Here is a 21,500-nt window from a genome sequence, read left to right as displayed (position 1 = left end):
TATGTACCTGAGCTATATTTTTTCCTGTGGCAGCTGTGACCTGTTCCTAAAGAGATTTCCTAATTTGCCAGTAATTTATCTTTACTTTAGGAAGCTTTGTAAGAGCCACCCTAGTTTTTCTTTTTTTCTTCTGAAAGTCTCTTCCTTTTACTTCTGTTTGAAATGCCTAGAAATATTTTCAGTGTCCTTTAGGATGAGCAAGGCAGCATCATTATCTTGCAGTTTATTTAGTAACATGGAGCTGAAATGGGCATATGCAGCATCATGTTCTCTATGGAATAATATCTATTTAAATGATTTGGATCTAATACATATTTACATGAAAAAACGTCTTGCCCTTCTCTGTGGGGAGAGAAGGTGAACAAGCGTAAATTTTATAATACTCATTGCTTCTCTTGCACTAAATCATACTTAAATTGCAGAAGGTTGTTGGCTTGAGAGTTGTATAAAAAGTGCTTGGCTAGTAAAGTAGGGTGCGGGGAGATTTATCTAATTTAATACTAAGAAAATGTTGTCAGCTTCAGTCTATTGATATGGGACTGCCTAAATCCAAAAGCTGTACTTTAGATTTTTTTATATATATATTTGTAATAATTTCATGGCCATAATACACAAAATGTAATCCTGAAATGATCCATTAGTGCAGCATGCATGTATGCTCTATTTTGGCTAATTTGATTGCTATTGATCATACCTGAGCCATTATCTAATATCTTGGGAATGGGTGGATTCTGTGTCTACTTTTCTGCTGTTTCAGGGCAGAACATATTTTATGAAGTTTCTTGCAACAGTCATTGTTAAAAGTTTTTTTATAATTGCTGTTTGGGCATTATTATTATTTCCTGTTCTAAGTGTAGCAGGGATGAAATAATGAAGGTTTTCATGCAGCATTCTAAAAGTTGTAAACTTGTCAGTGTAGCATTCCCAAGTATAAAGGTACTATATCAAATATTCACTAGCTGTCAGTGGTATGGATGTATTTTTTAAAAGTATCTTTTGTGTTGTGGCTTTCATTTAGAATATTGTAAGACATTTGCATAAGGTATTCATACAGCTTGATTGGCCATTAGGCGTCAAAAACAATTCTGAAGTGTCCATTGCTTTCAACTTTGAATAGTCTTCAAAAAAAAAAAAAGAAAGGATGGACTTTCTCTTTGGTGCTTCAGAGGGTTTGCTTTTTAAATGTAATTGATGAAAAACGACTACTTGGTTGGGATCCCTGACCCTTTGCAAACTGGGTTAGAAAGGATGCTGCACCATCCTTGTAAACTGGCCGAGTATGGATTTCTCCTTATTTTAGATTTCCATACTCTTTGACCTTGTAGTTGTTGACTTTGGTCTGGAACAATTTCAAAGTCATGTAAATGAATGTAATTAAGGTATTGCTTATCATCTCGGAGAGTTCACAATGATGCTTATTGGCTAGAAAGGTTTGTTTACTTAATATGGAAGGTTAATAGAAGGTTAAATTTTACTGTGTAAAATGGCTTCATAATGTTTTTATTTAGCAGCTGAAGAAAATAGTGTTTGAAAAGGTAAATAATAGTTTTATTTGACCTCCATGTGTTTCCTGTAGCTTGCATTATTGGGAAAATTTATCTTCATTGCATAGTCTTATTACAGTTTTCCTTTCTCCTTGTTTTACAAAGGGAACCTCTCAGAACTATTTGGAGGCCTTTGTGTACAAAAGGAGCTACATTAAGGAAGGAAGTGCAAAAATGTTTGACAATAATTGCTATAAGTAGTCCATCCACTTCCACTCTGTCCTTTGTTCCCCCTCCCTGTTTTTGCCAGAATGAGATTCGTGCTTTGTTCTTTGGTGCTTCTTTTGTCTTTATTCCCACTGCTGCAGAAATACAGAGAAAAAGCAGCGTGAAACAGCAGGGAAGAACATCAAGATACTGGTTTCTGCCTTCATTTCTCAGGCAATAGAAAGAACAGGGCCTAGGTCTCTATTTTCTTGTCAGTAGCCTTCAACTTTGTTTGGCTATAGTTGTTTTGCTTATCATTTATGGAAAAAATTGCTTGCCTGAGTGGGTTGTGGTTTTGTTTTTGTTTTTTCCCTCCACTCAGAAGTTTTTGTAGTTGGCAAAGAGATGAGTACGTGACAAGTGTCATATCAAACAGAACAAAAAGACACCCAAAAAACTTTTTCCCACACCTTTTTAATCTCATGGTGTTTTTTGAGGAATGCAGCTCCCAGATGGAGAAGCAGACATCCTGCCTGGGGTGGGGGATCCAAGCAAGGGTGTTCTGCCAGTCCTGTACTGTACTGAGTTTGGTGGGGAAGGACAAAGCTATGTGAAATGTGGACACAACTTTCTGTACAGCTTTCTAGATCCATCTGGGTAACAAGAACTGCTGGCTGTGTTTGTTTTGTAGAATACTTGGTTTTGTATTTTCTCTCATCTAACAAGAGAAGGATGTGGGCTCCTCGCTGTTGAGGTAGCTAACTTTCTTCTGAATTACTTGAATTTTATGTGCAACATAAATTGTGCAACAATGAGAATATACTTCAAACACTCATTAGTTCAATGCACAGTCTTATTTAACTGTTTCTGGATTGTGGCGATACCCTGTCACTCAAACCCAAAAGCACCCTTGCAGAACTCAACAGCATCACTCCCGATCTCGAAGCTGAAGGATTTCCTACTTATGAGGTGTTCACCTCCCCAACCCTCCCGTTTTTGTAAGAGTTGAAGGTTTCAGGTTTTATTCTCTGCTTCCTAAGTGTGGAGATAAACCAAGCTATTGTCCTTTCTTGAATTTATAGTAACTACTATAAATTGAAGCGATCTAAAGGTGCTTTCAGAAGGTGGACAGCAAAATCCCTGAGTGAGATGTGAAGAGGGTAAGAAGCTAAAGTTCAAACCAGAATATAATGGTCCAAAAGGATTGGGGGAGTTGGGGAGGTGGACCACAGATAAGTGTGAAATCCTTCAGTTTTGAAATCAGGAGTGATGCTGTTGAGTTCTGTAGTCCAAAATTTTACCTGAATTCCAAGATCATATGTTAAAAGTTCTAGAACTCCCAGAATCATGGATCTCTAGAGGTGTATGGCTGTGGGGAGGAAAGGCAAAACCCAGACAAAATTCACCTTAATCTGTTACTTTAGGGCCTATTTATGGAAAACAGGGAAAAATCTATGCACCTTTGCCATTCGGTTTTGCTTAGCTAACATACTAAAAGCAAAACTGCTCCAATCTGGTAAACAGTGGCCACATAAGAGTGCAATATTTTGTGAAGAAATTTGCCTGTGGAGGTCCAAAGGATTTTTAAAGAATCAGTCCTGGTCCTCTAACTTACCGGTGTTTAAGTCTCTGCTACCTTAAATTTTATCCTGCTACAAAATAAATGCAAAAGGACCATTTAATAAACTGTGCTGATAGTATTTTGTAACCTCTTTGCACTCCCTCATATAGGTTTAACTGTTGAGATGAAAAGATAACAAGGTTGTGCAGAATCACATTTACTGTTTACTGAACTCTGGCTCGTCTTTAGATTACAATATCAAACATGAAAGTTTGATTGTGTCTCTTGGATATAGCTCTTGAACACAGCTGTCTTGAGTGCTTGCTCACAAAGTTTTTTTTTAAGCTTGTTTGTCATATGCCCAAGGCTATCTCAGCATGCATATGACCCAACTGGTTTTTGATCTGAAATGCGTAAAAGGTCACTTGGTCGAACTTTATCTTCTGGACTTCAAGTTTTACCATTGGTGATACTCTACTGTGAATTTCCTAAGTGAAAAAAAGGGTCTGTTCAGTGTGCCCTTCAGGCTTTCCAGGCAATTTCACTTTTGCCTTACCCTGCTCTGGTTTTGTTTTCAGAGTATTCTAACATGTGATAGAGGAAGTGAGCAGTATTTGGACACTATTTTTGGGGTAATGCTGAGTATTTTGGGTTGCAATGCTGTATAGTTCCTCCAGCTCTGATGTCTTGTCCAGGCAAATGTCAGCTGTATTCTGTCTCTGCAAAACTGAACTTGAGCATTAAAGCAGGTCTTAAAATATCCTCTTTATGCTGATGATCGCACTACTTCTGTGTCTTCTACCTTATTACTATGTTCTTTGAGAAAAATTGCACATGTTTCACAAGATACCAGGAGCACAAAACCAATCAAATTTCCTCTGTTCTGGCCTTCTGGGCATATCGTAGGCCACTGCTGTTCTGCTTCTTAAGTAGATTTAGAGCCTCTGATATCAGTTACTCTTTTGGATAATGGATTGTATGAATTTAACATATAAGCATGCTTGCCTCTTTTTCCTGTCCTCTGTAAAGGTCACTGTACAGGAGGGAAAGTTGAGTCATGGGCTATAAACACTTGGAGGTCTGCTATCTGATCTAATTTTTGTTAGCTTATTGCTTGGTGCTGTGGCAGGTGGACTTTGTCAGGTTTATCCTTGGCGGTGCTGCTGACCCTGGTGACCTGTTCCATTCCTCTGCAGAAGGTCCCTTCCCTGCAGGGGGATGGCACAAGTCAGGGTGTGTTGTCTCCTCACTTGCTTCTCTTCCTTGCTGAGCGAAGTGAGTTGCTTGGAGATGCAGCTGTCCTATGTGTGTTTTTTTTTTTAATTCTCTTTTTTTTTTTTAAATCTAAAAACTTGCCTATGTCTCATGGAGATCATCTTCAGGATTCAGAAAACTCATGCACAATGGCCTGGATTGTAGAAATAGGAGTGGTTATTTAAATAATCCAGGAAAGTAATTTAAGATAGTGCAATATTTCTGAATATTGCAGATATAATGTAGACAGGAGAGAGACTGTGTGAAAGAGCATATAACAACAGGTATAGCAGAGCTGGTAATACTGGGAACAGCAAATACTTCGAAGACTGAGAGGAAAGTAATGGATGGAAACCATTTTTACAGTTCCTGAATCTCTTCCGTCTGTCTGGGATAAAGCACCTACTGTGGTCAGCTTTTTAGATGGTGTCAGTTTTGGGGTTGTGTTTTGCTGGTTGGTTTTCAATCCCAATTTAGATTCTGTAGTTAAGATATGTATCAAATGACTCCATACATTCTTGTTTGGAAGAATTAGGGCAATCACTTCATGACATAATTGAACTTTTTAGTGATGAGATTTACTTGTAGAAATTTTAGGGGGAAAATTGTATTGATAGAAGTTTGGGAAGGGTATAAATTGTGTTTATTTTGCAAGTGTTTGAATCTTTCTGGTAAGTGAGAGCCTTAATCTTTCTGGGTAAAATAGCTCTTGATTGGATGGATCAAATGTGAAATTTTTAAGTATCATTTCTGCAGAAATTGTTTGGAGGCTTCTACAATTTCAAGAGTGCAAATAACGCAATGCTCTTCAGTTGTAATACATAAAAATGAGATGGAGAAATAAACACATGCTTACCTTTCAGCCTGCATAAACAGCCTTGCTAATTAAGATAAGGGCAAATACCCTTACTATTTTCCTTTTTGATTTAATCATTAGACTATATTAAAAATGTGTAAACATAATTCGTAAACTCACTTTCCTGAGTTCTAACTCCCTGTACGAGTGCTGGTGTGTTGCAGCACTGTGTTTCTGTATTTTTTATTTACAAGTGAGTCTCTTTAAGATATGTAGAAATAACTGGTGATTGCTAAAATGAGATCACAGAAGAGAAGAAAAAGGTGTAATATCTGTAATATCTTACTAGCTCTCTTTTGTTACCTCATGTGTGCTCTTTGGTCTTTGCAGATTGCTCCTGTGTAACGTGGGGAACACATTTTTGTCTGGAAATGCAGAAGTGGTTTGTTTGAGGAGTTCAGTGACCATGGTATGGCTGGGAGATTTGTCTCCCACTGGATTTGACCAGCACTGGATATTTTGATACGCTGTGGTCTGTGGGCACAGCTTCCTCTCAGTTTACAAGTGCTGTTTACCACTCCTTGGGACTACAGACGTAAATAACGGAAGTCTGAACTAATGTCAGATTAAATTTTAGTCCACAGAAATTGCTCATTGATCATCTTATGTAAAGTAGCTGGTTAAATTCCTCCCCCCTACTCCCTCCTTTTTAATCACCATTACATTGTTTTTCCCAGCTGTTAGTAAGTGGAATGGGAAGAACTGGCTTAGTCCAAAGCAACTTACTAATCCTTAAATAGTTCACACTGACATCAGTGGTTGTCTGTAATCTGTTTCCTTTCAAAAGATTTGTGATGTATGCAGACTTTCAGGTACAAGACCCTTCTAAATAAAAGCATATAAATACCCTTGGGTTAAAATTGTCACATTTGTGAGCTAATGTAGCTAAAGCTGTAGAATTGTATCTGGTAAAGAGAACTGCCAGAAGGTTTAGTTATGTATTTATCCTGTAAAGTCTATGGTGGGTTTATTCTCTTAGAGAGATGCTGTCAAGCCTAAGTGTGGGCTGGCTACTTCATGGATGAAGGCAGGTATGCTTATTTATACTCTTTTCTTTGGAAGTTGGGGAACAGCTGGTTTTTTCCTTCTTTTTAAGCCTTGCAGCATTTCATGAGATGGCTTTAAGTCATCATCTGCTGTGACAGAAAGTACATATAATAGCATGCCTGCTGTAGGAAGTTATGGCTCTTGCCCTGTAAGTGCTGTGCCCTGTTCCTCTCTCTACAGGCTCTCCATCCCTGTGTTGTCTTTTTCTGCTTTTTGTGGGAAAGGGTGGGATGCAAACCCATGGCAGGCTGACTTCCATGTCCTTGCAGCCTCCAGTAGTGGAACAGACTCAACAGGGATATCTGGGCAGAGAGAGGGGGAAAAGTGTCCAGACTTGAGTTTAAAAATTAATCTAGGAAGGACATTCTAAAAATAGATTAGGGCATGTGAACATATAGCTGTGAGAAAGGGAACATAAACTATTTTGGTCCTAAAAGGGGCTTTTTAAAGGGATATCTGTTTGCATCTCTTTCAACATGCCAAATTGCATGTTTATGATGCTTAAAAGTATTTATTCAGTTTCTGGAGGAAACCTGTCCTGGTTCGCTTTCGGTGCTTCCTGCTCTCATAAGCTTTGACACTGAGGGTGAGAAAACATCAGGCTTAAGTGGAACACACCTAAATTTAGGGGAAATAGCCCTACTGCCGGCACAAAGTGAGCTCTTTTTAGAGGTAAAGGTTGAGTTTGTGACCAGTTAACACTGTTTCTGATATGCTAACTAACATTTATTTTAGTTGTTCATTTTAATGGCTGTATTGCAGTAAATGTGACTTTTCCAAGGAGGAGTCAGTCTCTTAACTCCATACCATGTTCTGATTCCAGGGGGAGCTTAATGTGAAAATTGGTGGAACTGTAGGGTCTTCTGTGAGTTGGTGGTTTGGTTATTGTTGTTTCCTTTTGCTGGAAGGAGTAGATTATATTTAGGGAACAAGTGATTCCACACACACACACACACACACACACACACACACACACCCCCCCCGCCCCAAGTCTGACTGTGGTTTTCATTTCCTATGCTAATGATTGTTTTGTAACACAGGAGCCCAGAAATGGTGGCTGGAAATAGCACTCCACTGTGTTTTGGAGCAGAAAACCACAGGCACACACTAAAACAGGGTAAGAATGGGACTGTTAAAATTTGACAGGCTAAAATGTGTGGGGTAATAAGCTGGCCAGAGCATCCAGAAGGGAAATCTGTGGCAAGAGAGGCATCCCAGGGTCCCACAGGCTTATGTCCGCATTACTTCAGTCTAGCACTGACGAACACATGGGTTGTAATTGCATGGAGGCATTATTTAACAACAGAATACTGGAAAAAGGTGCTTGCATAGAACTAGCAAGAAGGGTAACATCTTCCTGGCAGTGCATTGCATGAGATTAGCCTGTGGAGCAGACAGGGACAAAATTAAGGCCAGGTGAGACAACAGGTAACCCTCTCACCAGACAGTCTTTATTCAGAAACAAATAGAAAAAATATCCCCTACTTTGGTTTTTATCTTTATGTTTTTTCTTGCTATGCTTGGAGATTAAAAGGCAACAGGTACCTCACCTGTGCTTTAGTCTGAGAAATTAAAGTACCCCTCTTACTTGAGCTCATCATATGGAGGCAGAAGCACTGCTGCCTGTGTGAATGAATGATACAGTCAGGATTGTATTACCAGTGCCAGTTGTTGAACCCCCACTAATGAATTTTTGTTTTAAACCGCTGTCAAATCATGAGAGATTCTGCTTGCACAAAGGCTGGCATTGCACATGTGAGGGAAAGCTTGGGCATACTCAATTAGATATGGAAATACAAGAGAATAGCAAGAGTGACTCCTTACACATAAAGTACACAGATTGATATTACGGCTCGGTTTCAGTCCTGCCACTTCATTGGTACAGGCATGGGCTGTGGTATTGCCCTCGTGGGAGCAGTTTCAAAGAGGTGCAGTTATTTTTCATATGAAAAGCAGAAACGTTTGTGCCATCTTTATTTCCTGAGCCTGCTGCAGGATGAGGAAAGAGTGGTGTTACTGATCAGAGGTTGGGAGAGCTGGAGGATATCTAAGGAAAGCTTTGCAAGAGAGCACAAGTGGAAGTAAAGGAAAGCACGAGACTGGAAGTGATGATTTTTGTATATTTTATCGCTGCCTCCCTCCTCAAGTAGGCTCACCTGAGCCTCCTTTCAGGTAATCAAGAACAGCAGCAAGAGATGGGTTAAATAAAAGTTAATAAATAAAGAGTAACATAGGTAATTCTCTGAACAAAAAGATAACTGTTTCCTTCTGAGAGACTGTGTCAGTGTTGCCCTCTTTATTTTGTCTTCCTTTTCCAGTTTTAGTTATTTTTAGCACTTCTCCAAAGTAAAGAAAAGACATAAGTATTTAGGTAGAGGATGTTTCTGAATCAGGTTTATGAGAAACTCTACTCCAGTTTTGCTAAAGGAAATTAAAACATAATTAAAACAGAAGCCCTGACTCATATGTTTTACATTCTTTCATTGTAAAATACAAGTCTGCCATGGTTAATAAATGACTATTCTACCCTAGTTTTGGATGAAAAGGCAAATATTGCTACAGTAACTTCTGAATTCATTTGGTAGTTGAAACTAGTTTAAACAAACAAAACCAACTCAGAAAAACAAAAAAGAATTAACAAAGACCACTCGTTTCAATCTTTAATCTGTGCAGCTGATTAGTTGTCTGCATTAGGAATTTCTGTAGGTAACCCCCGTCCAATACATGGTGTTCCAGAGCTTTGCTCTGAACACTGCAGGAGACCTATCAAAAAGTACTGATGTCTTTCTGTGAATGAAGGAGTAAAAAAAGCACTATTGGATATTGCCAAATAAAAAAAAAAGCCTTTTGAGAAGTCTTAATAGGTTATCAACATTTTGATGACTGAAAATATGTGTATAAACTCATACAATATCTTGATTTGGAAGGGATCCATAAGGCTCGTTGAGTCCGAGTCCCTGCTCCTTGCAGGACTACCTAACACTGAACCATGTGGCTGAGAGTGTCCTCAGAGGCTCCTTGAACTCGGGCAGGCTTGGTGCCATGACCACTTCCCTGTGAGCCTGTTCTACTGACTGACTGTCCTTTCCATGAACAACCTTTTCTTAATGTCCAAATGGGCATGGGAAAGATCTGCTCTAGTCCATAATTGCTGGGAGAGTCACCAGACTTTCTCCCAGTAATACAAGCAGACTGTGGTGCTTCCTGTTGGCTTACATGGAGAAATGCTATGCACTTCCTCCTACAAGTACATTTAGGGTTAATTTCGACTGTCATAATATTTGAACGTTTTATGGCCCACCTGGATCTGGTCTGTAAAGTAGAAAAAGCACCCCAGCTTCTTAAGTAAATATGTTTTAGATGTTTCATGTTGAGGTTGTGTTGTTGTTGTTGATTTGATTTCAATTATTTATTTTTAAATGGCACTGGCTAAGTTTTTAGAAGATTATCCTTGACACAGTTTTGTATTTGGCCCCAGACTGTTATTTGGAAAATTTGGACAAAGTGCTAGTTATCTTTACTGGCTAAAGAGCTTGTATGTGGGGGAAAGAAAGCCTTTTTATGTTGTCATTGAACTAAATGAGCTGTCAATGGTCTGTAGTACTGCACGTGCAGTAATTGCTGAATAATTCAATGGACTGATAAGTTACTATAAGTTACTTTTCCAAAATACTGTTCCTGCTTTGAGAAGTTGACATCTGTATTTTTAAACTTTTGAATAAAATAATACAAATATTGTTGGACTTGCTGTAGACTTTAGGTTTTCCAGCTGTATTCAGGTCTACATGAGGTTCTCAGGTTGTATGCTAAATATTAGCCCAGGGTCTGCTGCTTGAGTATTGTACTACAGCACTGTAAAGAAGTTTTATAAAAATACAAATGGGCACTTAACCCATATAGGCTTTGCAGAGAACTTCAAAAACTATAGTCAGATTCTAATCACAGACAGTTATCTATAATAAAATTATTATTTCTGGCACTTGGATGTCTAAAAAGCATTAAGATTCAGAAGTTCTTAAATGCAAAAGAAAATACTGATTGCAATTTGGAAGCCTGCTATGAGTTATGGAGTACAGCTATATATTTTAATCTTTTGCTCTTTAAAAATTAATTTGTTCCTTTTATGCCTGTTGTATAAAAGGCTGTATTGTTCAAGATGTGTGGATAAGTAAGATGAGCCCATAGTTGTTTTCTGTTTCAGCTGTAGCTACATTAATTGAAAGGGCTTGTGGAGTTGTTTCTTCTTGTCATGAACTCATCATGTACCTGAAAATTGTCTTCATCTACTGTAAGACATTTTTGGAAATAATTGGAGGAATATCTGGAAGGAGATACCCTCCGCATGGTAGCAGTTGTTCCAGAACCTGACCTTCTCAGCCTTGGCCCTGATGATAACTCTGGGATTGAAAATGTGAATATTAATTCTCTCTTTCTTGTTTGAATTAAAGTGCTTTCTCAAAATTACTACTGGTCCTAATCAATCATCTTCCCTTAAAAATAAATAAAAATCATCTGAGGTCTTTGATACCAGATGAACTTCCCCAGTTTTTAAATCCTTTATTCTGGTTTTTAACTTGTCAACAGTGATAGCTTTGACTACTCTCCAGCCAGCACTCTCAGGCATGGTGTTCTGAAGAACTCATTGGATTTTCTGGTTAACCAAGAGTCACCTGGTCTTGTGCTCTGATCAATAAAAAGATGACTTGCTTTTCCAGGTAATCTTTCCTTTCCAGCTGGACATGGCACATGCTTTGCCTTCAGAGTTCGTAGAGATAAAAAGAAGCAGCAAACAGAGATAAAGCACTAAAGGCAGGTGCTACTATAGTTTACCAGCCTCTGGAGTGTTTTGCCTGTCCTTTTATCTAAGTGTTTTGTAATTTGCTGGTTTTCTGAGGTAGGTACAGCCAGCAGGCCCCCAGCTTTCTGCATCAGAATGCAGAAATGCACTCAAGAGGTGGCGTGTCCCGGGGGCTGTCTGTGACTCTGTGGCCTCTGTGCGAGGCCACGGAATCGCCGGTCCTTGGTCAGTGCTCCCCAGCTTCGGTCGGCAGCTGCGCACAGCGAGGCAGGAGTGGTAAGAACATGCTGGGGCAGTTCTTCAACAGCTGCTTGGCTTCCTTTTGGCTTCTGGGTCCAACTCAAGGTTTTGGCCTCAGTTACTTTTAAGCCTAATGTGACTTGAGCTCCGGCTGAGAGGCTGCCTGCTTTTTTTTTGATCCAACATAGCAATTAATGTCAACTGGGATACTTGACCTAGATCATCCTAGTTTTTAATGTCAAGTAGCTATTGGCAGGAAGTTCTTCGAGAAGTACTTCTGCCTGTGGAATGTGCTCCCAACCTGGTCTGGTGGAGTCGGCTTGCTGGGTGGGCTCAGTGCCAGGCCTATCTTATTTCTTTGCCTATGGAGATGAGGAATGGCTCAGTGCTTCTCCTGTTCTTCTTTGCCCCTGAGGAAGGGCAGGTTAATGTGAGTTTAAAATCACTACACCAAGATTTTTCCACTTGAGCCATGTGGGAAGATAAGTGAAATATATGTGAAAGAAAAAATAGCGTACATGCCTTAATTCATAAGGGCTTTTCTCCTGAGAGAATTTAATTGTATGTTTTGCGTGAAATAAAAGCAAAAGACGTTTCCTCACACAGACCAGTTTGAAAGTATGGCAAGTTAAATTTAGAGAAGTGCATTTTTCTTTCAGCTTTGTGGAAGACTCTACAGCCAGGCATGGAAAGCTTCCTTCCTTCTGAGGGAGGAGATTTGTCAAACCATTAAAACCATCACCAAGTGCTTTAAGCTTAAAGCACCATCCCCAAGTTTCACAGCTGAACAGGCTGTCATAGGGCCCGCTTTGCCCCAGGGGAAGGTGTTTGGTGCTTTTTTTCTTAGCTGTGACATTTCCGATGAGGTTGATCAGTTTGTTGAAGCAAAGTGTTCAGGATCAAAAGTAGCTTTGAGGAGGAGGGACTTTGTCTGGAGTGCTGCATGGCAACTGCATGCCAAAGCTGGAGTGACAAACTGTTGGAATATAAATACAGTCAAAACTTTGGCCTGGAAAAGCTCTGTTCTACAACTGCTGTGAGATGTCTGAAGGTTTGTTGGCAAATGCCCAACAGCCAACCAAGATGACTCTGGTTATAGAAGGATATAAGGAAGGAAGAGGGGAGGTAAATTTCATCTTAAGCCTTAAGCAATTAAGACTCGTTAGTTCAGTGTGGAACCAATTTCTAACAGTACATCAATATCATGTCTCTTTTTGCTCAGGTAAGAGACTGCCTGGCCCTACAGGGTGAGGGAGTTCAGCTTGACATGTCTGCTTTGGACAGGATAGAAAATAAATTACTTACCTCCCTTTTCTGAACACATTTTAACCCTTTTCCTGTCAGTCTCGATTCTGGATAGCTTTGGGAGTATGGTTTAGGAGAAGAAAGAAGAGGAATTAGAGGCTAGAAGTAAGGGAAAAAAGTAACTTGTTTCTGGGAAAGATGAGGAAATAAATCAGAAGTAGAATTAGGGAACTTGAGAATATTCATTGCTTTAGTTCTTTCTATCTAATAAACATGAGGTGTCTACAAGCAAAAATAAGAGATAATGGAGGTGATAAACCTGAGCAGGTGGCTTGTTTCAAAGTCAAATGAAGACTCACAGGTTTCAGCAGATATTGGATAATATTTTTAAGTGTAGAACAAAAGAGAAAAGGCTTAAGAAATCAATCACTTAAGGAAATAAAGTAGAAGAAAATATATAGGTCATACCTAAAGAAAGATCTTTTGGTAAGTCTTTTTTGAAGACTGTCAACAAAGAGAGGAAGTTTCTTTGCTAATGAGAAGAGTTACTACCCAGAGTCAGGCAATTCTTGTAACATCTGAGAGGAAAAGTACTGAAGGACCAAGTGCAAGCTGACAAATAATGTTGAAATAAACACACTAATTGGTGTCATGTGACTAAAAGCAGTTATGTGAAGGACTGGTGTTACCCGGGAGCAGGCACCCACTGGATTGAGTGGGAGATGCTGGGAATTTACACAATCAGTGCTTCGTTAGTAATTTTTAAACTGGGAGGATTAAGCTGGTGCTAGGACAGTGTGGGTTTTGTCTCACCTGTGTTACTAAGGTCTAACTCTTGAGTGGAAATGGAGGGAAGATCCTAAACGTATCCAGCAAAGAGAAACAGGAATCCTGGAGAACTCCTGTCAGGCGGGGAACATAAGCGGGCAGTTGTAGGATGTGATTCATTTGACCTCCTTTTGACATGTTCTGTAGGAGGAGTTCAGTCAAAGAGCCTGGTTCTTCCCATGGGCTGTAAAGGGAGACCAACATGACCTGTTCAGATACAGACACCTACACTGTAAACATCTTCATTTGGTCAGGTGAATCCTGGCTTGGCATCCACATCTGAGAATGGGAAAACAAGAGTGCTCTGTTATTATGGCTTGTGGTTAAGTGTCAGATGCCCTCCATCCTACTTGAGTAAAGACTCAACACCTTTCCAAAATGGAAGTTGGCATTCCAGGGCCTCCAGAGGTCTGCCCAGGTAGGGCAGATTCATGCTGAGGCATTGCAAGGGCATCGCCCTTGTGCCATCTCTGCATGGGCAGCAGGAGCGATGCCATGACTCTGTGCTCCTCTGGTGTTGGTGCCCGTGGACACCAGGGGTAGGTCCCGGCTACGAGGCACAGTCCTGGTGAGATGTGAGTGCATGTGGATGGTTCCCCCAGCTCCTGAGCAGGGGGAACCTTCCAAGAGCTGGAAGCAGTGGATTGTTGAACGTCCCCCCGTAGCAGTGACGGATTTACAGGTGAGCGTGTGTGGATGTGACAGGTGGTCACACGCTGAACTCCACAGGGACACTGTTACTGAGAGCGGGGGGTCTGTGCTGGTGACAGCCCTGGTGCTTACCTCTATATCACCCAGTGCGTGCTTGGTGGGCCATGAGCAGCAAATGATTTATTGAACCTGGTTCCTGGGTGAAATTGGAGTGTTGCCCTGTGTTGTTAAATAGGGTCACATAAAGCACAAGAACTCAGGTTGTGTTGTTCCCAAGTCAGTAATTTTAGACAATAAGTAATATGCAGATGTTACCATTGTGTTGTTTCTATTGTATCCATACAAATGTGTTTTTATTGCTTCATGGCTTTGAGATTTTTGTTTATGCTGCGAAACTCCTAAATAAATAAATACATGTATCTGTATTTCATTTGAAAACTGTTTTTTTCATCTTGAATTTTTTGGTGGTGTATTTGGAATACCAGCATATTATGTGGTGGCTGCAGTATTCTTTCCTTGAGTATGCAGTATAATTGATGTCTCTGGAACAGATTTTTTTTATTATTATTACTTTTTTTTTCAAGAACAAAGCAGAAAAGCTTTACTATTTCATCATTGTGAAATGTGTTCAAGTTAAATTTTTCTGGAAGTTTTTGATAGAGAAGTTAATAAAACTCCTGTTTTAATTTGATTTTAAGTTGCTTTAAAATTCAAGGCACTGGACTAATCCTTTTTTAAGAAAAGGAGGAGTGTCACGTTTAGTGTTATGACTATTATGAATTATTTTATTCAAGTATATTTTAAAAAGTAGCCTTGTTGAGAATGTCTTCATTTTTATTGCAGAAAAATGTAAACATATCATTCTCATTATTACACCTACTTTCTTAAAGGGCTCATTGTCTCTGTGCAGGCTCATTTTATAATGTATGCATCTGGTAATGAAAATAATAATTAAATTCTTTCACAATGAAACAGTGATTGGGGGGAGGAGGGTGGGGGTGGAGAAAGCTCAGGCAATACTAGCAGCTGAATTCATACCCAGCAAATCTATAGCTAATTGACTAGTAAGGCTGATTCTTCACCTTTAATGTATTTTAAATCTTAAAGTTATATTTTGAAAGAGGTGGTTCTCACTTTTTTTTCCCCTCCCTAATTGGCACTTCATATTTGGAAATACCACTTTTCTTTTTGCCCTCCTTTTTTTCTTCCAGTATTTTTTTTCCCTGTTTCCTGCTCCCCTGCCCTCCACAAGTCTTCTCCCCATCCTCATGTGTGTTTTCTGGCCTACAACCACTGAGGAATTGCTCTTGTACTGGGGCTGTGAGTGACCCAGGCGCACTGACTTTGAAGAGTTTGAAGAAGATGCTTCCGGGGGAGGTTGGAGAGGTTTGAGAGGAGGTGCCTCTGTTGATCCAAAAAGTGCACAGAGTGATGAGCCAGGCTGTATGACCAAACCCTAACAAAATCTCTCCGTTCTGGGAAGGACAAGGGTGTAATCTGGAGCTGAGTAGCAAAACCAAGTTGATGTGGATTAAGATGCAGTTTATTTGGGTGAGTGTGTGCGTGCTGATTGAAATGTAGGAAATAATATAACATGACTGACCAAAAGTATCTGGCTTAAATCTGATTTACTTTTTTAGTTCTTAATCTCTCTGCTTTTCATTTTGTTATTACTTATTTTATTTGTTTGGGATGATGGGCTCTCTTGATGTTTTTTGTCTGGGTTGGGTTTTTTGGTTTTTTTTCTGAATCCTTGCCATTTTTTCCTTTTAAATCTGGGCTGGGTGCTTTTTCTTGGGTTGTTTCTTCTTAAAATTTTTTTTTTCTTTATTTATGCCTTATCCCTAAGCAGTGTTTACTTTGCTGTATATCCTCTGCATCTCTTTCAAGGCATATTCAAAGAGATATTCTTCAGTCAGGTCTTGAAAATGATAGAAGCAACATCAAGTGTTTTGAGAGTTTAGGACAAACTTCTGACAGTGCCCAAGCCCAGCATAGCCCTGGATGTCTGTGTTCATGTTGTCTTGCAGGCACAGATTAATGCTAAAATAGTCTCACAGCCTTGGACTTTGTAATGATTCCTCTTGTGTAACAGAGGGAGGGAAAATGAGGTGGGAAAGACATCAGACTTGGCTGGGTATGTGGGATTCAGCTTGGGGGAGCTGTAGTACCAGGGCTCATCCTTCTCAGAATGCCTTTCACTCATATCTGAGGTCTGAGGTGGCTTGAATCCATACAAAATATGATTTTTGTGAAGGCCAGTCTGATCCATGTATGAGTGCTGCACGTTTGGTATGGTGTCAGTGTTTCCTACTTGAGATTAATCACTGTTACATCTTAATGAAATGGATGTACAACCTACTTTATTAAAAAAGGCAAATGGTGTACAATATTAAAGACTTAGAAGGCGCACTAAAATGATGGCATGTAGTAATAAGATTTACCTTGCATGAACAAAAAGCAAAGTGACTGTATTTGAAGCTACTGCTCCATCATTAACTTGGAAACTAACTTTGGTCTTTCTTGAACTTCTGCAAACGTTCTGTTTCAGTCACCACCTGCAGTCATTCATTCTACCACCCTTAGCATTAAATACTTCTGCAGGACTGATCTATTTAATGTGTTTTCAGTCAGTACTTTGAAAATCTGTCATTTCATAATGTCATCTCTCTTGATGAGAAATCAACATAGGTACTTTAAACTCTTTATTACAAATGTCTGAGGTCACATATCACCTTTTTTGTGTTTTGTTGACGTTTCATCATTCTTTAGACCATAAAGGAGAACCAGTAATTTTTCCAGTTTGCCCTCGAAATCTATATCCATCCACTTTTGGGGTTTTTTAAAATTTAGTGTGGATTATTTAAAATATCCTCCCTCTCTTACCTTCTCCTAGACAAAGTTTTTTCCATAAACTTGTGGGAAAAAACAAAAGAAAAATTCAGTGATGAAAAGCCAAGTTTGGCGTGGCAAAAGTCTTGAGTTTCTTTGGGGGTTTTGCAACTGTGCATGCCTATTGCAAAAGTTTTGTTAAGTGAGACAAAACTTGGTGGAGAACTGTAACTCTGCAGTTTGGCTTCTGCTGTTCTCTTTGGCTGCCATGAGAGAAAGAAGTGGCCTGCGTGCTCAGCTGTACTAGTGGCTGCTCTGGAGGGGGGACCAGCAGGTCCCAGGGCTCACCTCTTACCTGCCAGCCTCCACGGGAAGCAGCTTCATCATCTGGCATAGCTTCCCTCCCAAGGTAACAACTGCCAAGAGCACTTTCTTTCTTAAATGAATCCTATTTTGAGAGTAGAAGACTGTCTACTCAGTGTTTTTGTTTACATCCACAGAACTAGAGTTAAGATGTCTTATATCTGACTAAAGGGGTAAAATCTTTTACAGAGCCTGTAGTTCTGCAAGTTACAGTCATTGCTTGTTAAACGTCTAAAATTTTTTTTAAAGAGTGTGGGGATGTTTTGTGCTATACATTTTTTGGCAACAAGCTGGGGGGAGCAGGACCAGAGAATGTTCTTTATCATTATGAAAAACTAGCAAATCCTGTTTTCAGGTGGGTTGGTAAATTTTTATGAATAATTGGTCAAGTTAATTAAAGTATGCATTTCAAGTATGTTGGTTTGGTTTGTTTTCTTCTTTTTCCACACCACTAATTCTCAGGTTTGTAGGACAGGTCATGTTTTTGCAGGACATGTCATGCAGTTCATCCTTGAAATAAAACGGTATTGGGAAAGAGTTTCACTATTTTAAAATAACATAATCTAGTCCAGTACCTTTGTTCCAAATGCACATATCAGTGAGACTGCATTGCTGTTGAAATGATGCTATTTCTCAGTTGCATTCCTTGATCTCACTGTGTACCTAAGGAATGGGAAGAGCTTCATATTTCTGAGCATGGTTGACTGGTGTCTTTGAGATCTACTTATTTTTCTGTGTCCGTCATGGTCATTGATCTGCCTTTGAATTTGTGGACTCAATTTTGCAAGTTCTGTGTTTGTCCCGTCACCCATCTGTCGTTCCCCCCCCCCCCATGACTGGCTAGTATTGAGGCTGGTAGTTTGATTCATTTGATTAACCTGCTCTTTCTGTATTTTTAGTGTTGAAATTTCCTGCTGATAAATGGAAAAACTGTGGCTAGAAGCTTACCTGATCATTATTAAAAATTCTAGCCCTTACAATCCAGAAAAGTTTGTTAATAAGGCAAAAAATGACTTGGTGCTGTTACTTGTATGTGATGACAAAGAAACATCTGCTTGAAGAGCTTACAGTGACCCAGTTTAAATGGTCTGAACAGTACTAAAACAAGTTCTACAGTATCAGGATTTTTTTTTTCTTTCTCATTTTGAAAGAATCAAAGATAAATGTCTTGCACATTAAGGAGATGAGCTGTAATAAAGCATATATGGATGATATGGCAACAGTCCAAGAGCATTAGTATGCATGCCCTGATGGAGTTGTGGTGGCAGCTAGCAGTCACTCTCAGCTTAGAACTGGATGTTACTCGGGGAGCACGGAGAGCCTTCCTCTGTGAGCTGGGCTTGTTCTGGGAGAAACTCACCCCAGTTCAAGACATTTCTTGCCTGGATTGGTGTGAAGCCTTTTGGTTTGGAGAACTAGCGTCCAGCTTTTCCAGGGAGCTGCATTGGTGGCACAGGGTCTGGACTGCAGATGACAATGTGTGTAGAGGTGTGGACAACTGTGGTAGGGTGTGTACAGTGTTGTAACAGAAATGTATGGGCAACCCGCAGCTGTGCTGACACAGGGCTGGTAGTGCTAGCAGACATGGAGCAAAATTCACATTTATTAACAGGCATATGGAGTTACATGAACACCATCACTACATGTGGTAATTTCCGCCCTGTTTTTTGATGGAGCAGAGGCTGCAGGTGCTTATGAAACATAGTGGTGGGAAATCAGATGTGAGGGCAATTCCCCAAGCCCTTGCCTGCTTCCTTCCTATATCTAATTAGCCATTGGGGAGGACAGCAAGGAGTGGGCAGCTGGCCAGATGAATTGTTGCAGTGGATTGGATCTGGCCAGCAGGCTGCAGCTCGGGCATTCTGGTTTGGATCACAAAAAAGAAAAGGTTTATATGAATTTATATGACTTGAGCTTGCTCTGAAAGATGTATGTTAGATGTTGATGGCTGTTAACGTTGAAAGACCAGGTTCTTCCTGTGTTCTTAAGTAGCAGGCTTTTGGAAGATCTTAGTAGTTTCTTTTCCATGATTATCTATTTATTCCCTTTGCTCAGGGCGGGAGTAATCTTTACTGCCTCTCTGCATTGTTACATGCTTCTTGCAAGTGTTCAGGCTTTTGCTTTATTATCCTTTGGAGACTCTTTCAGAGAGAAATGAACCTTGATGTCAGGTGGTAGTGAGCATGAATATTCCATACCCAAATTTCTCTTCCTGTGGAAAACTTCATACATAAGAAAAGAATTAAGGGAAGGAAATTTTCCGTGTGGTTCTTCCCATATACATTTCTTTTCTGTTCTTTACATTCCCAGTGTCAGTGTGACAGATGAGAGGAGAAGGCTGCCTCATGAGCATGGGAGATCCTTTGGGTGATGTGGAGACACACAACATAGAGCCATCTGTGGAGGTGAACTCTATGTACAGTTGTTTTTGTTGTTCATCTTATGCTTTTGGAGAGTACTGTAATGTTTGTTTTGCTCTTGTGAGCAAATAGACTGGGTTCTTTTATTTTATGTGGATAGTACTTTGTTGTTGATGCTGTGTTTGATGCTTGTTGGTACTAACACATAAACATAGCAAGGAGGAAAGGTTTAGAGTTTCGTGTCAATTTTCTTTATGGCTGATCCATTAACCCCACAGTTAAGACAACCTGTAGGAGGACATCTGATATTTATCTATGCAACTATTTTATAAATTATGTAAGTTTTATTTAGAGTAGTAACACTGCATCTTCTTTATCTTTTTCAAGTTTGTACTCTGTTTGCCTTCTCCCAATGCTGCATTTCTGCTTATCCATGGTTTCTCAATTGTGGTTCACTTGTACAGCAGGAAAGATGAAACAATGGAATAATGTTGTTTTTTATGATTATGTACATTTCTAATAACTCAAACAATTTTTGTGATGTTAATGAAAGTTTGGAAAGCTGACTAATTTTAAGTTGTTTTTTGTTTTTGTTTGAGGTAAATAGTTGTTCTCACAGTATTTTAATTTGGCAAATCTGTGTTTTTATGTATATTCATGCCTCTTGAAGAATGCGTTTTATGTCTGTGTTTGGCACAGACATACTGTTAGTCATCCGTAAATGAAAATAATTGAAAAGTGACAGGGGTTTTGTAAATGTTTTGAAATCTCTGGGTGCATTTAAAAAGTTGTGAAAGCTTCATATTTCTGATTCTTTAATTCATATTTCTGATTCTTTAAATCAGCCAGCCTGGGGGTGGTGGTGGTAACAATTGTACTATTGGCAAAGTACTAAGAGTTAGACAAACTTGAATGGACCATTGCACACCTTGAGAAACTGGACTTACGTTTTGTTGTATGCACTAAACAGAAACCTGATGTGTCTTCTGAAAAAGCAGAACAATTTTAGTGTGCTCTGTGTTTTCCTAAGCCAGTAGTTTGGCAAAACTTGCTGTAGTTCAAAAAAATTGCTGAGAGTGTGGAGCTGTTGTGTATTCATTTTATAGAGGCATTGTGTTTGGGTTGAGGGGTTATGTTTGCTACAAGACAGATCAAAGGCTTTGTTTCTAAAAGAATCTATCTAGTGTTTCTGAGAAAGGGAGGGGAGCAGTTCAGGATAATTGCCTAGGAACTCTTTTTCCATTACTTTTTGTTATTTCTGTTACTATTTATTTTAAAACGCTACTGGTTCTTAAGTAAATGAGGAAGTGGTCCTTACTTAAGCTTATGGCTTGACTAGGAACAGGATAAATCTCACTTCCTTCTACTAAAGTTTCTGTTAACTTTAATATGAGATTTGATACCACTTTTGAGTTCAATGCTAAGAAATAGTCAAGAGTCCTGAAACTTATAAATGTATTAGAGATTCATAACCAATTGGATTTTTAAGGCTAAAAGAAAAAAAAAGAGCACCTAATATGTTGTGAATTTAGATGTGTGCAGTAAAGTGGGAATCTCTGGCTTGAGTACAGCACAAAAACACCTGTAATTCTACATTGAGACTGTTGTAAAATGAAATAACAAAATGGCAAGAGAACACTTGCTATGGGCGGCTTTCTGACACCCTTGGTAGCTGGAGAGCAAGAGAGTTTGAGGCACTGCACGACCTGGGGATTAATGAAGCCTGTTTTGGAGAAGGAAGTGCTGTTGGCAACTGAGCACGCGAATACACTTA

The 21,500-nt window shown here is 39.5% G+C and overlaps 1 protein-coding gene across 5 annotated transcripts in view; it reads left to right on the top strand.

Moving 5' to 3' along the window:
• NRIP1 (nuclear receptor interacting protein 1) overlaps positions 1-21,500 on the top strand; it is a 94,995-nt gene that overhangs the window by 32,050 nt on the left and 41,445 nt on the right. The window contains exon 3 of one of the 5 annotated variants that reach the window (XM_039556308.1): positions 19,677-19,771. The exons of the other annotated variants lie outside the window; for them this stretch is intronic. The gene's annotated coding sequence lies outside the window, so the exon portion shown is untranslated. The remainder of the gene's footprint in view (positions 1-19,676; positions 19,772-21,500) is intronic. 5 annotated transcript variants of the gene reach the window in all.

This window comes from Corvus cornix, chromosome 1 (assembly GCF_000738735.6).
Source record: "Corvus cornix cornix isolate S_Up_H32 chromosome 1, ASM73873v5, whole genome shotgun sequence".
Lineage (NCBI taxonomy): Eukaryota > Metazoa > Chordata > Aves > Passeriformes > Corvidae > Corvus > Corvus cornix.
This window is presented reverse-complemented; position numbering and strand designations above follow the sequence as displayed.